Source organism: Myodes glareolus, chromosome 26 (assembly GCF_982192425.1).
Source record: "Myodes glareolus chromosome 26, mMyoGla1.1, whole genome shotgun sequence".
Classification (NCBI taxonomy): domain Eukaryota; kingdom Metazoa; phylum Chordata; class Mammalia; order Rodentia; family Cricetidae; genus Myodes; species Myodes glareolus.
In genome coordinates this window covers 24,601,307-24,618,118 of record NC_142051.1, presented here as the reverse complement: position 1 = coordinate 24,618,118, position 16,812 = coordinate 24,601,307, and the positions used below count along the sequence as shown (strand labels likewise).

The window sequence follows — 16,812 nt, the reverse complement described above, 5'->3', positions numbered from 1 at the left end:
AAAAATGAATGGGAATTAAACCTACTTAACAGCTTTCCTGGTATTAGCTCAAGCAACTCAGAGTTCGTGTGTCAATAATGAATTAAAGTTAGAAATGAGTGTAAACTCTCCCAAAGATAAACCACACAATTTAAACTAGTGACAAAAAGCACTGATTTCAAAACTGAGTTACATCTAACTTGCTTACATGTAGTACCGGCAGCCATATAGGGCACTATTGCAGTTAAATGAAGTTCTGATTTAGTATGACAAAGTGAGAGTGAAATTTTGTTTTTTTCCCTCAGGACAATTATGTGTTTAGTCTTCATAAAGGAAGATTTAAAAGTCAAGAAAAAAATATTCCTCTGACTGAAAATAAGCTTAATATAGGCGGGAACAGATTGTTTTGCATCTGCCAGGAAACGATAGTGCATCTTTCCATTCACATGTAATATGGAACATGGAAATGACTTGTAAAGTTGGAAAGATTATAATTTCAACAGCTGTTAGAGAGGGATTCCATGAATAACATATTTTTAGCAGCATAGTAGCATTTTAGTGACAAAAAGTCATCATCCTGAAAGCATGGTCTTTAAAAGCATAATAATTTCACGTTATTATCAAGTCTCCTTCTGAGCTGCTCCATCACTGCTTTCTAAAGGTTCATTGCATTGTTTCAATGGTTTTTATATTTCTCCGTCCTCCTGCCAAAGGATCGTCGTTTCTCTAGCTATCAATTTGTGGTCCGTTATTTTTGTTGTGGCAAAGCACAGGTTTGTCCAGGTACTTCACGTTTTGTCTTTTGTCTTGCATTCCAGGCATTTCCCAATAACAGGAATTTGCACAAGACATCATCAACATAATAATTTATTAACTGGCAATTTACACAAACTACCCAGACCCAATAGAAATACAATCGGGAAGAAAGTCCTTGAGAATATTTTATCTTGAATAGGATTAAGGGGTCAGTCATGAAATGTTTCTTATTTAGGTGCTGACAACTTAAAAATATTAGTATTTGCCATAAACTGCTTCCAATATCTTTATGTGTGTCATCCTTAAGTAATGTGTAATTTCTAATTTCATGGCTATCTGTGGTGAACATTCTTTTAAGAAAAATGATTATTTTCTTTGTTTATGTTCTGATTAGTTTACTATAAATAGAAAAGAAACCTGAAATTTTAAAACAAGTCTGACTAATGGACAGAATCAATTAAAATACGGAGAACATTTCATTTTATATTGACTACTCCATAACAAGAACCCAGTGGCATTATATATAGCCAGTGTAGTGAGATCTGACATGGCGAAATGCTTACATTGACTTGGTACTTGCTTGAAACAGTATTTTTGTGTTACACCTTTATTATAAAGGATGTTTCATTATATATCAATTATCTCCACATCACGCTATTTCCAATTAGTTATTCTCATTATATATTAGTGGCTCGTGCTCAGGCTGAAACTCAACTATTTGTATATTCTACACATTTATAGTCCTGGGGGTCCTCACTCAAAGTCGTGAATTTTCATTGGTTTCCTGCCTTCACTCTCTTAGTCTTTAAAGGTTGAGAAATTTCTTCATAAAACGTAGTGTTCATGCAATATTGTGATGTTTGTCATGTGAGATCCCCTTTGCATTTGTTGTGATGCTTAGATCTTACCCATCACCGTCTTTCTTATTTCACTGGATTATGGGTGCATTTTTCTGTACAATGAAAATGAAGAGCTCATCTAAAACTGACATTAAGAGCAGATAGAAATAAGAATTTTACACTGTCACTTTTGTGTCTGTCATCCTGATCATTAAGCACTCATTCATTTCCTTTTCTCAGTCATCCAGCCAGTTGTTTAAGACCTTAAGGTATTTGCTTAGGAGAGCTTAAAAGTTAGCAATAACCACACCAATATTAAACATAACAGCATAGAGTAATATGGATCAACAAAATGCTGACTAGATTAGGCAAAAACACAAAACAAAACAACCTCAATTTCTAAACAAGGTTCAATTCATCCAAATTCTAGGGAAAGTTATGTTTGGCTAGTACTTTTATTTTAGTTGCTTTTCTCATTGTTGTAACAAAACACTTAACATGAGTCATTTAACAAAGGAAAAGGTCATTTTTGTTGGCAGTTTCTGCATTACAGTCCTTAATTATAGGAAATGCATATTTGGAGGAGCAAGAGGAAGATGGTCTAATCACATCTACAGTTAGAAAGTAATCAATACTGATGTTCAAAGTACTTTGTTCTTTTTATTCAGAAGTTGATCTCAGCCCTGGCAAAAGTACCACCCACCTCTGTCTTTGGTTTTTCCATTCCAATTAACCTACTCAAGAAAATTTCTCTAATGCACACCCAGAGGTCTGTCCTAATGTTTGAATCTAGGTTCCATTGAATTGACTCTTAAATTTCACCATCCCATTGCCAATAAAGAGAAACCATCATTCTTTCCTAAATTAATAATTTGTCTGATTATAAACAAAAGTAGTTTAGATCAAATATCAACATAAGGCTGTTAAAATGGAGCTTGCATATATCTGGCAAGAGTGCATATCAGTTAGAGAGCTGCTAGGCACCGTCTTCCAAAGTCTCAGGTATAAACCCTATGCCATCTTAATGGTAAAGTTTAAAATTTCATCATGTGATAATATGATACACTAAAGACAATAACTTTTTTGTATTCTCAGTATTCTTGCATGCAAAAGTATTTTGGAAAAAAATATTATTTTTATTTTACTACTATTTTATCAGATTTTTAATCTCTACACTCCCCCCCTAACATATTTAGCACGTTGTTTCTTATCTGTCCATCCTTAGAAATGTGATGATAATAAGGGAGGACCGAATTCCCTGAGGTATTGGAGATTTTTAAAAGAGACTTTATAATTAAAAACCATCAAATAATCATCAAAGGTTCAGAATTATTGCTTTAAACATATTCTCAATAATTTTTAACTGAGTGCTCTTCTTCCAGTCATCTTTAATATTAATAATGGTAATTCTTATTGTATATAAATTCATATTGTATATAAAATTTATATTACAATTTATTATTTGGTGTTTTTTTAGACCTTTTGGTGATCTTAATGCTTGAGGTTCTAAAATTCTTTTAGTATATGTCTATTTATTTATTTATTGTAATGCCAAAGAACAATATGTGTGCTAGAAAGGTGTTCTAGCAATGACCTATATACCCACCCATTATGCAGTTTATGTATATTTTACAATCTTCCTTACATTTTCCTTCCGGGATGTTGTCAGATTAGACCATTCAGCATATTGACCCAAGGAGTTCACATTTGTAGTGTCTCTTTTGACCCCAAGAACATATTATATTATTGACTGGACTAAAGCTAAAGACGGTTTCAGGAATAATGAAACATTATTATTCTAACTCTGAAGACAAAGTGAGTAAGTAGGACACTTGTGAAAACCAACAGAGATGTCACTCAGTGGATATTTATCTACAAAATCATGCGTCATTGACATTATTGCTAAATCCTTATGGTTATTTTTCCCCAGACTGCCAAAGTTCTAACATTTTTAGTGAAATATATATGTATTTGTTTAAAGTCTCCTATATCTTAATACATACTTGAAAAGTATTGCATGAGGCTTGACACACTGAGCTATTAATCATTTTTTCAGTTATAGCATCACTGATACATTATTATTGCATAGTTTAGTTTTGTACATCCTTCTGAATTGTTAACACTACTAAATAAACATTGATTTTGTATCCTCTCCAGAGAACTATCATTTCCCTTGGAGCATGGCAATCAAATTTAATCACTACCAATGAATCTTTATATTAGAACTTCAAAGGGCTCGAAGGGAAGCTCTATAGATATGATTAATTTATTCTCATCACAGTCCTGAGGCTCCACTCCTACACATAATTTTTATTATGTTTGGAGATGCTAAACTTTTAATCCTTGGCATTTCAGAGGTTCAGAGTAAGCATATCTCTAAGCAAAGTAAATGTCACTTAAACTATTTATACTCTAAGGTCCCACAAAACTCCATAATATTTTTATTCAATAAATATTTAGCAAGTGACTATGCGCCAATTTTAACTTATAAACGAGTTGTAGTCAAGAACTTGTGTTCAAAGACGTGAACATATTTTATGTAGACTTTAGCTACATAAAGCAGAAAGAAGGAGCGACTGGGTAGAAACTGAGCCTTTCATGGATCCCTGAGACATCAGAGCCAAGGTCCTTCTAGATAACAATAAGAGATCATATTTCTGCACTGTGCTTTTAGAAGCACAACCATTCCTCCTCACTCCATTGGAGTCTTGAAACCCAATTAAATTATACTGAGCAAGGATATGCTACTGCTGAGGGTTCATGCAGTCACTAAGGGTCTGCTGTTGGACAGCCAACTCAAATAATCTATTATAGTATAACTTTTAGGAACCTAAGCCCAATATCTCTTTGACAAAATATGTTCCAGTTTCCTTCTCAGAGCACAGAGTGTGGCTTTGTGCCTGTATTAAGAGCAAGATATTATTTTAGAGATCTGTTGTGCTCCAACCAAGGACAATCAAAAAAGTCTTTCCCGAACCTAAATAATATGACACAAAGACTAACCGTGAAATACAATGCTGTGTTCTTTCATGAAAACCAAAGCTAAGAAAACTGGTAGTAATTTTTTTTATGTGGTTAGACATATCTGATCTATTTCAAGAATGAGAAAAACAGACAAGAAAATGAGCTAGTTAGAGCCAACATTATTGTAACAATACATTACAGAGTAAGCATCAAGTTTTATATTATCAAACATACTGTTGCTTTCAAGAAGTATTTAGCTCTAGAAAAGGTTAAATAATAAAAGCTAATTAGAAACTAAACTCTAAGTTTTTACAAATGCTAGAATAACCTTATTTTCTAAATAAATCCTATCATTAATTTTGCTAAAAAAGCTTATTATTAATTTGACTAAATAAGTCCTAAATAAAATGAGTGCAGGATTACTTTGGCAAGTGGTAACACTTCATTTATTCATTTAGTGTTGTTATATCCCAATAATTGTCATATAGACTATTGACATTCCCAATTTATGACAAAAAATATCTAAAGGAACAGACATGGAGACAAATGATTGCATTTAAGCTCTTCTGGTTCCATGACTACTGATCTAAGTCACAAGCTTTGGGAGAGAATAGCAAATGTGGTTCAGCCTGAAAGTCATCAATTGCTCTTGTTCTAAACTTATTCTTCAAGATTAAAACCAATGACCTTTGTGACAAAAGGATCTGAACAAATGGTCTGATGATGACTGACTGAAATGCAAAGTGAGGGCAAGGCACTATGATTAGCAGCTAAAATAAGAACAGATTTTGTCAAACTATGCCCAAAAAATGCACCCAAGATTTTCGATAAGTTTTGTAGTTATTCAACATTTATAAATTTCAGTAGGGATCTTTATTTCATCCTGCTATCAACTGCAAGACTGCCATAAATGGATGTATGTGCATATATATTCACAGCTTCTCAGAGTTGGGAGCATGATTTTTGTAAAACAAGGAAATGAACAATACCCAGTAAAGAATTTTCCAGTCAAAACATGTGGTGAAGGGTCAAAATTCTATGTACTAACTAGATATTAACTGGACCTTGAACAAGGTCTGGGAAACATTATTGCATTGAATATCATGTGTACTCAGAGGAACATCACTGAGAAGAGTTAGAAGACACCAAGGCATGTTTTCCAACCCCAGTAGCAAGGATTGAGGATATGTTCAATGTGTAGAATGAGAACCCAGGTGCTGTCAAGGGCAATACTAACCAAATAAGTCCTATTCTGGTCCTTTGATTAGAACTTGAGCCAAAGGCAGAGATTATTAAACTGATGAATTTGAGCCAAGTCTAAGACTGACACTGGTCATTACAGACCAGAGAAGAAAGTACTGACCACCTGGAAGGGAATGTGGACCCTTAATTATATTCAACCCAGACTAAGCAATCAAGTGTATTTGGTAGGATTTTAATAGGTGAATTAACTATTCATTATTCATTGAGAGATTGAACTATATGTTCTTTATTTTCTCAAAGCTCTAAGATTCTGGAGTCAATTGCGAGATGAACTATACTCAGAAGAACATTTGGGTTCTTTTTTATCTAACTGATTTGCTTATTCATTGCCTTTAAAATATATTTCAAAACTATCTGAATTCAAGTTTAGAATCTGGTTTTGAATAAGGAGGAAATCTTTACATCTTCAAAATACAGATATTAACTTCTAGTCAGTTTATAAACTGACTAGATTCTGCTTTGTTCCAGGCTTCTGCTTTGTTCATATTTTTCTCTGTCCAGAGTCCTCACTGTGCTCCTAACATTACTTTAATTCTTGCTGTTTACACCTCTTTTTAATTTTTTAGACAAGTTTATATGCTTTTTGTAGTTGAGATTCTCATAAAATATAAGTTTCTCTTGTTCCAAGTTGCCTTCCTATAGCCCACTATTCACCATTCATATAGAGAAATTTATCCAAATCATATCTCTAAACTGCTTAAAATCCCTCAGTCATTCCCTGGAATCATGATAATTTTCAAATGTCTTCAAGTAGCCTGTACATCCTCCTCACATTGCCAGGTGTCTATCTCATTACCATTGCTCTGTATATCATGTTGTACATCGTAGTTTTAGATGCTTATTATCAATTTATTGGTTATGATTTATTCTATTGCTTTGTGTACATTTCTTCTGCTTCATTTCCTTCCTCATATTTTCTATTGTAATCTTGAACATATCTGTTTTATGTGCATCAACTACCCAATAAGCACAGTGAACACTGGAAATGTGCAATGCTAGACATTTTTCTGTTTATTTTATGTGTGTTACTCTTATATCACAAAGAATCTTTGACCTAGAAACTGTTTTTCTCATAAAGTCTTCCTGACTGGTCAGAAGTTACATCCCTGAAGTCACACCAATGTTATCTGCCAATACATGATCTAAACAAGGACAACACAATAAACATATTATGATTTAACTATAAAATGATTTAAATGAATATAGTGTAGTATGAAGTGGACCATGGATGGCATATATGATGTTTTGTAGTATACATAGTGGGTGACAAGCCATTGTTGGATACTTATTCTGAAGAACCTGCATTACAAATTCTTTCTTAAGAGTAAACTTGCAGTAAAATTATAGATTCAAACCAGGAGAGGTGGTTGTTTATAAAAATAATCCTTTTGTTATAATCCATACATAAATACATTACACATATTCCATTGCTTGATAGAATATTTAAGTTAACTAAAAACAAGCCATGCTGTAATTTAAACACATGAATGAACCAATCTAAAGTTTTTATTTCTCTAAAACATACAAAATTTAGTAGTAAAAACGTAATTGGTTTTCTTTATTAAATAAAGAAACTCACTAGTTACATCACAAAGTCTGTGCTGACAATATAGGCTATTTCTCTATATTTGTTCTTACAGTTGTAGGATTACAAATTATTTCTACTTTTTTATGACCTTCCGTTGGGAGACCTATACCTGTTCATCACACATAGAACATTGACAAGAAGCAAAAGACAGTCCCTCTAAATCAAGCTTGGAAAGCCAAAAGTTACCTAAAGAAGTGTAGGTAACTCAAACATAGCTACCATCAACTAAAAAGTCTAACTCAAGATGAGTGGGGACTCATGAAAATTTGATCCCTGAAGATGCTCCCCATGCAGCTTGTAGTCCAGAGCTTCTCAACCTTTAATGCAACTCCTCATCTTGTCATGAGCCCCAACCTTAACATTACTTTCACTGTTACATCACAACTGTAATTTTGCTACCACTATGAATCATAATGTAAATCTCTGTGATTTTTAATAGTCTTAGTTACTCCATTGAGGTTGCCACTCCCACTTTGAGAACCACGATTGTAGAGGTTTAGCAGAGCCTTTTAAGATTTGTGAGCTCAGGGCTTCATAATTTCTGTAAGCTTCCAGTGTCTGAGTTTCCCTACTATCCAAACATGTACTTGCAGGTATGAAGGAAACACCTATACAATAGTAACTATGTTTCTTTTTGCCTTTTATTGAAAATAGATTTTTTGCTCACATAATATATCCTAATTATGATATTCTCTCCCTTTGCTCTTACAAGTTAATTCCCAGTAGCTACAGTTCATTAAGTTTTTGGAGAGCTAGATTTTTCACAGTTTACTTACTGGCATGCCATCATTTTATGGAATCATAGTTTTATACTCAAAGGATTCTCCCTTAAAATTTTATATACTATGTAAACACATACATGTGCAAACATACAATGGTGTGTCCTGTAAATTTTACCTATTCTAAACTTTAATTTGTGGATTGATTGCCTTAAATTTCTTTGCAAAGAAATAAGCTAAATTGTAGGACAAATAAAGATTTCATAACCTTTTAAAATGGACTTTAAAGAACTGTATTCACTTGAAGCCTTTATTAACAAACAAAAGTTATTTAAAATAGTGTTGTGATGTTGTGATGATGAATATCTGTAACTTCTAGACCTTTCGTTTTTCATTAGTAAGGCTCACTAGGCACTAGATCCTACTTATTGTTCTGAACTCACCCACTCAACCCATATCGTTTTCTACTAACCACAGTCTTATTACAATTTAGAGCAATGATTTTTTAAAAATGTCATTCTTTCCATAGTCAGTGTCCTTTTTCCTTCCTCCATTTTCCCTATTACTGAATACACACATATTCAGTAAAATGAGAAAAAAATTACCTTAAATTTCTTACTCCACTTTCATTTGGTCATATTTATGAGTAATGTCTGCAGCCATCAGTGAATCTGCATTTTCTACTATGTAGCTAGGACTGTCTGAGCTGCTGAGAAAGTCTCTGTAGGGAAAATGTAGCACATTCATTAGTAGAGACTGCCCTGCCTCCTGAGATAATATTTTTCTCTCCCTGATATTCTTTCCTCTTTCTTCAATTCTTGGTGGTGAGTCCATTCTGTTCCAGTAACGCAACATGCATCTTCTGCTCATCAGTGAGTCAATGAAAGGGTCAGCGACACAGAGAGAAAATACCACCAGAAAACTAGGTTACTCTCCAAATCCAAAGCAGTTTCTACCATTATACAAGGCCATTTTTGATTAATTCCTTCAAATCTTATCTCATCTTTAACTAGATGGAAACATCTAACTTTTATAAATCTAAAAAAAAGAGATAGAATATTAATGATCCTTAAGAAAGCACCAACAGTAAGTTTGAGGGCATGAATAAATCAATCAAAAGTGCAATCTTTTTTGCACGCATCGATTTAAACTAATATCCACTAGTTTCTGAATCTGTGCTTAATAAATGATTTAAAATATTTGTGACTCCCTAACTTGAACCAAGAAATAAGAGACTTGTTGAGTGAGCTGCTTTTCTTTGAATATTCTACCTAAATTGGTTGGACTCTTTTAGAGAAAAGCAGTGGTTGGAATTTGCTAGCAGATTGTGTAATCACAAATGGGACAACTGAAATGGTTAGATTCACCCTTGAAATAATACATGTGCACACTCGCACGTGCACGTGCGCGCTCGTGCACACACACACACACACACACACACACACACACACACACACACACACACACTGTGTGATAAATGTTAGGGCTTAATGTAAACTGAAGTTTTCAAAAATATATGAATAATTAGATTTGTTTTTTTCCTCTTTGACTATTACATCCCAATGTCCATAACTTAAGAAAGCATATTCCTAATAAAAATTTCTTTTGCTATTATCATAACTCAGACACAGTAGAATAGATATTAAAACAATAATGTTTATAACTTAATTTTAACAAACAAGTGTAGGAAAGAGTGAGATGAGTTTTTTAAAGAAAAAATAAACATCTTATGTAAAAGAGGAACGTCTCTATTAATACATATTATCTTCTAATTAAACTATTTTCACACAATCTCTCAGTCATTTGTCATTTTTGTCTATCCATTTGCATGCTTTTCATAATATATTTCTGACTTTAAATATTTGATATTCTGAAATAACATAGCAACTCAGAACTCATTAACTACGGAAGTGTAGAAAATTCATGATATTGATGATAAGTCAAGCAATAAAGATAAATTCACAGAACAAATTTCAACATAACTTCTTACCATTCCTTTGTTCAAATAAAGGTATCTTTAGATGAAAAACATAAAATAAATAAAATACATTGTTAAGACAAAATTTTTTGAACTATGAACTTGACTTTGAGATTTGTTTCATGCTTATTGTAATATTTTTTTATTTTGTATTTCAAAGGTTTTTATATCATTGCAATCCCTAATTATTTAAAGCATTGCAAGTGAAATATGATGACAGTTAATGGTTCACTTTGCCCAAATTTAATCAACAAGTGTATTGGAAAATGATGAATCATTCACAGTCAGGGGGAGGGTGATTCCTTTGCTGATGTTCACAATCCGTCCCAAATGAAGTGGTCAGTTTTCCTGGAAGGCTCAGAGTTTGCACTCTGTCTCTTTTCCAAGTACATCACACAGGTGTGCTGGTAAGAAATCCAGTGAAAGTGTATAATGTATCTCTTTTAGGTCATATCTTATTTCTTTTCTGGATGTGATGTGAAAAATCAGTAACTTAGGAAATTGTGTTGCCGATTTTTAGACATATATGTTTCTAAGTAAACTTAAGGAAATTGTTGCAGCTGTTCCGGAACTGAGGCCAATGAACATGCATTTATTCAAAGCCCCCCTTGTTTCTCTGAATGAATGCTATTGGAGGAGGCATGTGCAGAGTGTTTACGACACATCAAGCTTTTCCTTATGATAGTTTTGCAATATAGAAGGAAATGCTTTACTTTGCTTAATTTCTGAACTAAGAATTTCTGCCTCATATTTTGTTATACTGAATATAGTTTATGGGTTGTAGCAATGGTTTCTTTTCTAAGAATTGTTTATTATTTGCATAGAAATTTTAAACTGTTATTCTCATTGCTTTTTGTTGGATTATTTAACTTCCATATTTTCTAAATGCCTCTACTACATCCAGGAAGCAAGTGGTTAAGTTCAAAGCTAAGTTGAGTGAGTTTGGCTTTGTGATGATCCAGATATACATAAATCACCCAATTAATATTTTATAAGCAACATTTGCAAATATCTGTTCATGTAACCAAGTCTCCCATAAAATCCATATAATTGGCACAGGTTTAATATTCTATTGCACATATACAAGAAAATATAATAAGACAGGAGAAGCTTAATCAAGTTGTTTAACACATTCTTCAGTTGTTAATACAGTTTCACATGTCTTCTTTAAGCAATAATTATTGTAAATCTTGTTAGAATTAAAATTCTGCATCTATAATGGGCTTCGCAATTTTTCCTTATAATAGATAATACTGAATAAAGCACCTGTTAACAGTTTTGACAAAATATGTATGAAATTTTAGCCCAATTTTTCTGGCCCTCCAATAAATGCCTTCTCCACTAAAGGCATGCCTTTCTGCTTCACCATGTTTTCTTGAGTTTAAACGATGGCCTTGATAGCTGGTAGGCTGTTTTGTAAGGAATTTTTCCTATTTATAAAATGGCACATTTGTGCTCCCAAGCAAGGAATGTTCTTTGCTTTTTTCCTGGGACGTACTAGAGGCTAAGAAAATTTGGCCCTGCATGTTTCAGAGTGATTCATACTAAATACAAACTTATTGGTCAACGGTCAGATGTGCCTGCAGCCTGAGCAGACTTGTGGACGTAGTGTGTATCGTGGCGGAATAAACACAGTCCTACCACTACTGAAATGGTTTCTAAGACACCATGTTGTGCTGCCATGCGATTTATCACCTCTGAAATGATGCTATTGTTTGATTCCATGCCTTTTTTTGGATTGAAATGTATCCATTAACATTTGTGTGCTTTTCTTTTCCATCCATCCTTCTCCATCTCATGAAAAGCACACCGGGGTAAGTTGACTCACAACGGCTGCTGAACGTGTTGGTTTTCAGCACCATCTTTTTTTTTGTTGGTTTGTTTTGCTTTCTCTTTAGCACTTCTCTTTCCGGTTATAACACCAACTGCACTGCCTCTGACCTAAAATGAAATTCATGATGTCCAACAGAGAAAGAAATCATTGGTTCAGAGAAATATTTATATTTGAATTGCATTGGCTTTTTGGAAACTATTATTGGTTGGTTCTATGAGATGCATGCAAATTTACTGTGCAGGCCTTACTGCCCTAACTCTCATGTCTTTCTTCAAGAGTTAATGAGAGCTCCTTGAAGCTCAAGTCCTACCTTCAAGATGAGTTTCAACTCTTTGTGCTGCTTGGCTGAAAATGTGCTTATCTAGGGCCCACGGTTCAGTTTTTCAAATTACATTCAGGAGACAAACTCATTTGTCACTTTTCAGAACTCATTTTGAGGGAAAGGGCTAAGTGATGAATCTCCTCAACAAAGGGTCAAGGTGACCTAGCTTTTAGCCACATGTATGCCTTTTCTCGTTGTTTCTTATATGCGTGATTATTTTCTAATGGTTCCAAATACATAGTTCTCAAGTAAGAGTTTCAAATTTAAAATCCTTCTCTCACAAATAGGGGAAATCACACAAATCCCCAAAACTAGGCAAAAACTATAGGTAACTAATGAATGGGAAGGAGAAATCGTCTTCTTTAAGGAAGAAACCTCTGATTGGTTATCTAATACCAAGTGATCAGCCCTGATAATATGTTTATGTATGTATATAAGTCTCTCTCTATATATAATCAGATATATATGTTGAATTAATTGCATGCATATATTTAGGATATTAAAACATATGCAGAGGAATGGAGGCATTGCTGTGTGGAGACTCAGGTTTTGTGTAACAACTATTAAAGAAAAGAAAACCACATCCTTGAGAGACAGCTAAGGAGAGTTGCAAGAGAGGTTATGATAGAAGAAAAGGAAGAGATAAAATGATGGAATTATATTTTAATTTCAAAAAGTTTTTAAAATTATTAATAAAAATGAAAAATGGACAAAAAATCCTCTTCTTAGAAATAGAATTAGGGTATGTTGTCCATTCATAAAATAGGGCTTTAAAGTAAAAGTCAGACAGAATATGTACAACGTTTATGAAGCATTTACATCGGTGTAGGCTCTTGTAATATTGGGCACATGACCAGTTCACTAAGGTATTTTGTTTGTTGTGATGTATTATTCTTCTTAACATAATCTTTCCCATAAATTTAATGACAGACTACAGGGAAATCTCAGTAGCCAAGATCACTTGCTACAGAGTCACAAGAGGAATTCTGACCCTTGAACGCATGGCTGTATGTCCTAAACATAAATACAAGTCCAGGTTCAGGGGGAGAACTTGCCTCAAAGTAATAAGCAGAGAGTGATAGAGAACACCTACCACTCTTCTGGTTAATAGTATCACACTGTTATTTACTGTTGTTTATGGTTTCTTTACTTTATTGATATGCTCTCGTTGCTAGACCAAATTATTTCACAGTATTTTACTTGTTTTAGTTTGTATACTGCATGATATTAATGAAAACGTTTGTAAAATATTCAAAGCTTCATTGCAAGCTAAGGCCCACCCTTGACAGGCAGGTAGCCTGATGGTTGCTGTAAGCTCTTCTCAACATCACTCTCTCTAGCAACATTGAATAGCATCACACACATTTAGTCTGCTGCTTTCCCATTATTCCTTCATTTCTGAAGGAAAATAACTAAAATGAATTAGATTTAACTTTCTCATTCATTTTGAATGACATATTAAAAAGCAATAACTGCAGCAAAAAAGAGTGACTCTCTGCCGTTATTGTAATGGATTGGCATACTGGCTCTTAATCTCAAACTGAACTGTCTTAAATGTTTTAGGGCCTGTGTATTTCAAAACTTCTAAGTACTTCCTCAGTATAACCACCAAATCAAGAGCAGAAGAAGGTAAAGTCAAGGGGGGCAGATAGACAGCAAGGATGACAAAGGAGAGAAGAGGCTAAGGGTTGGGATTTAAGAATTAGAACAGGGAGTTCCACTTGCTTGCTATGCACCTATGCTGCCTGATTGTTCCCTCTGCTTACTAATACAACTCTCTGCACCCAGTAAGGGAATTAGTAACTACATACAAACACAGGAATGTGAAAACTGAAGACTTCCAATCTGAGCAAAAGAGGCCTCAAAAATCAGATGAAGCAGGGAAGCAACAGAATCTAAGTGGTAGCCATACAACTTGGAGCATTACCAAAGCTTTCCAGTAAATCCTCAATTACATTCAGGAAGTGAGTGGGGAGTTCAGACCACGGTGTCAAGTAAAAAATGAAGTCACATAATGGGAAGTAATACAAGCCCCTCTAGTTTTCAAAATCGGCATCAGTAATTGTATTCCTTAATCACAGTCTGTGTGTGTGTGTTTACTCCTTATTACTTGTTTTGAAAATTATTAAATTCAAAATAAATTGAGAGAATAAATCATGTAAATCCCAGCTGAAACTCACAAATGCATCAAATTCCTTCACTGAGACTAGTTCCTATACTACATAGCTTCTAGAAGAATAAGAGAGAGTTTAAGTATGAAGAATTTCAGAACTTAGTATAATCTATTTATTTCGGAAACAGCCATATACGTGTTATTGGAGTCTACATAAATTCTACTTAAATGTCATAGATTTCACTGAGTATGAAAATGCCCAATAATTTCTTTCACACACATAATATCCTTGTACTTTAAAAGTCAATCAAAATTGTTAATGTTGTTCTGGAACTTAAATTTATGACTCTAGCTATATATTTAAGTAATCAGTGTTCTGAAGCATCTGATTGGGATTTTTGACGTCTTCCTGTTCAGAATAATTATGTTAATGAAGATATATATTATAAGCTTGCAGATATTTCAGAAATTAGGTAGCACCATGAATCATTCAAATTTCCATATATAAATTCCAATTCGTTCGTCCTGTTAGTATGGTATTCACAGAATTTATCAACAAATACAATTCCTTAATAGTAGAGTTCTAAATCCCACCCTCACTTCCTTGAAAGTCCAGGCTGGCATCAAACTGATAATTTCACTACTTCTGTTTCACACATATGTAAGTTAGAGTCCTTTACTGCCATGCTTGTACACAGTATATTCATTCTACCGTTAAAATCTGAGGAGATTATATTGTACTTTGTAGGCTGTTGGGTTTTAATAGATGAAGACATTTACAAGGAACAACACTGTGGAATTGATGGATACTTCCTACTCACCCATTCTAGTGAAGACATCGTCTATGACACAACGTTAAGAGCTGATGATTAGATTGCCAAATTGTGTGCACACTTTCTACTGCCACCTGTTTATTTCTTCTTGTTGTAACTAAGTACTTGCAATGGGACAAATTAACTCTCAAGACATGCTTTTAAACTCTAAGATTACAGTGACACAAGTGCACAGTCACTACAACTATAGCAGCAAGTTCATCAATTCCATTTCTCTCTATAACCTATATCCATCATCCTTGACCAAGATACAGAACCAGGTAGGGATTATAAATATAAAGCATGCTTCCTTCAGTACTGTATAGAGATAAGAACCACTATGTATGAGAGTAAGGATGGCATGGCCACTTAGTGACATAAAATGCATAAGCCACGTGGAAAGAAAACTTGGATAATATCTTTTCAGTATTATTGACAATGAGGAAAACACAGTTACCCTTCTTTTTTAGTTATTAAATGTTTCAAGTTTGGTGACCAAGTTGTTGGGTTCTTAGCTTTTCTCCTCAATTGCTCTGATTGCAAGGAGCCTGTCTTCATTAGTGTTCATATCTCTGTGTGCTTCAATACACATTCTAGTGAACTACTGTGGAGATTAAATTTATTTATGTGTATATGTATATATATGTATATATATATATATATATATATATATATATATGCTCATTTGCACTTAGGCTAGATAAAGCTTCAGACAGTAAATGATGATTGATATCTTTTATTTTATGAGACATGGTGCTTCATTTATCTACATCTAAAAACTTTTGTCCTTTCAAACTACTATTGCAGTCACACAAGACTATGAAGTTGCAGGCTCCTAGTGAGTTAAGATGCTAGACAAACCTCTATCATAAATAATACATTTTTATGTATGCAAATCAATTGACATCTTAAACAAAGTAAAATAGCTAGCTTATTAACATTGTGTTAATATATAAAATAATGAGTTTATCTGGAGAGGTCCTGTCATCCTAATGGGAAGAATAAACCATGCATTGTTGCTGATGGATGAGTTTGAGTCATGACTGACAGTGGTAAAAAGAAGTAAGCTTCTTAGCAAGGTAAAAAGACTGTCATGGGCAGGTGAATTAGACTGAGATTTCCCACACCACATGCATGTGAATATTCAGGCAAAAGAGTTAGAGGCACCAGAATCAAGCCCAGGTAACATCATTTTAGGGGAAAAGCTCATGTTCATTCTGATATATATATATATATATATATATGGGCAGATTTTCTTTTTCATGGTACTGGAAGTAGCCTGGTGAAAGAGACCAATTTAAAACAATGATAAAAAGTCAGTGAAAAACAAAAGGAAGATGTGGCATAGATCACTAAGGGAAGATTGGCAGGCATTGCATGGGAGGTAAAAGAAAAGGCCGACTTAAAAGCTGAAGGAACAGTACTGTGTCATAGCTAGACAGTCACATCTCAAACTGATGGACATGAACTCTGGACAGCAGTTTGAAAATAAAGTCTTCTTTCAATGACAGATCAGACCTGTCCACGTTGAGAAAAATATGGAAGAAGGCAGTACCACCCGATGGTCTATTACTTTCTGAGCAAATATTGAATTTCGTTTTTTAGACATACAAACACAAACACTAATCATGCTGGTTTGCCATTT

General features: G+C 33.9%; 1 protein-coding gene across 18 annotated transcripts in view; it reads left to right on the top strand.

The window, feature by feature from the left end:
• Ppfia2 (PPFI scaffold protein A2) overlaps positions 1-16,812 on the top strand; it is a 405,005-nt gene that overhangs the window by 347,392 nt on the left and 40,801 nt on the right. The gene's annotated exons all lie outside the window — the stretch shown is intronic.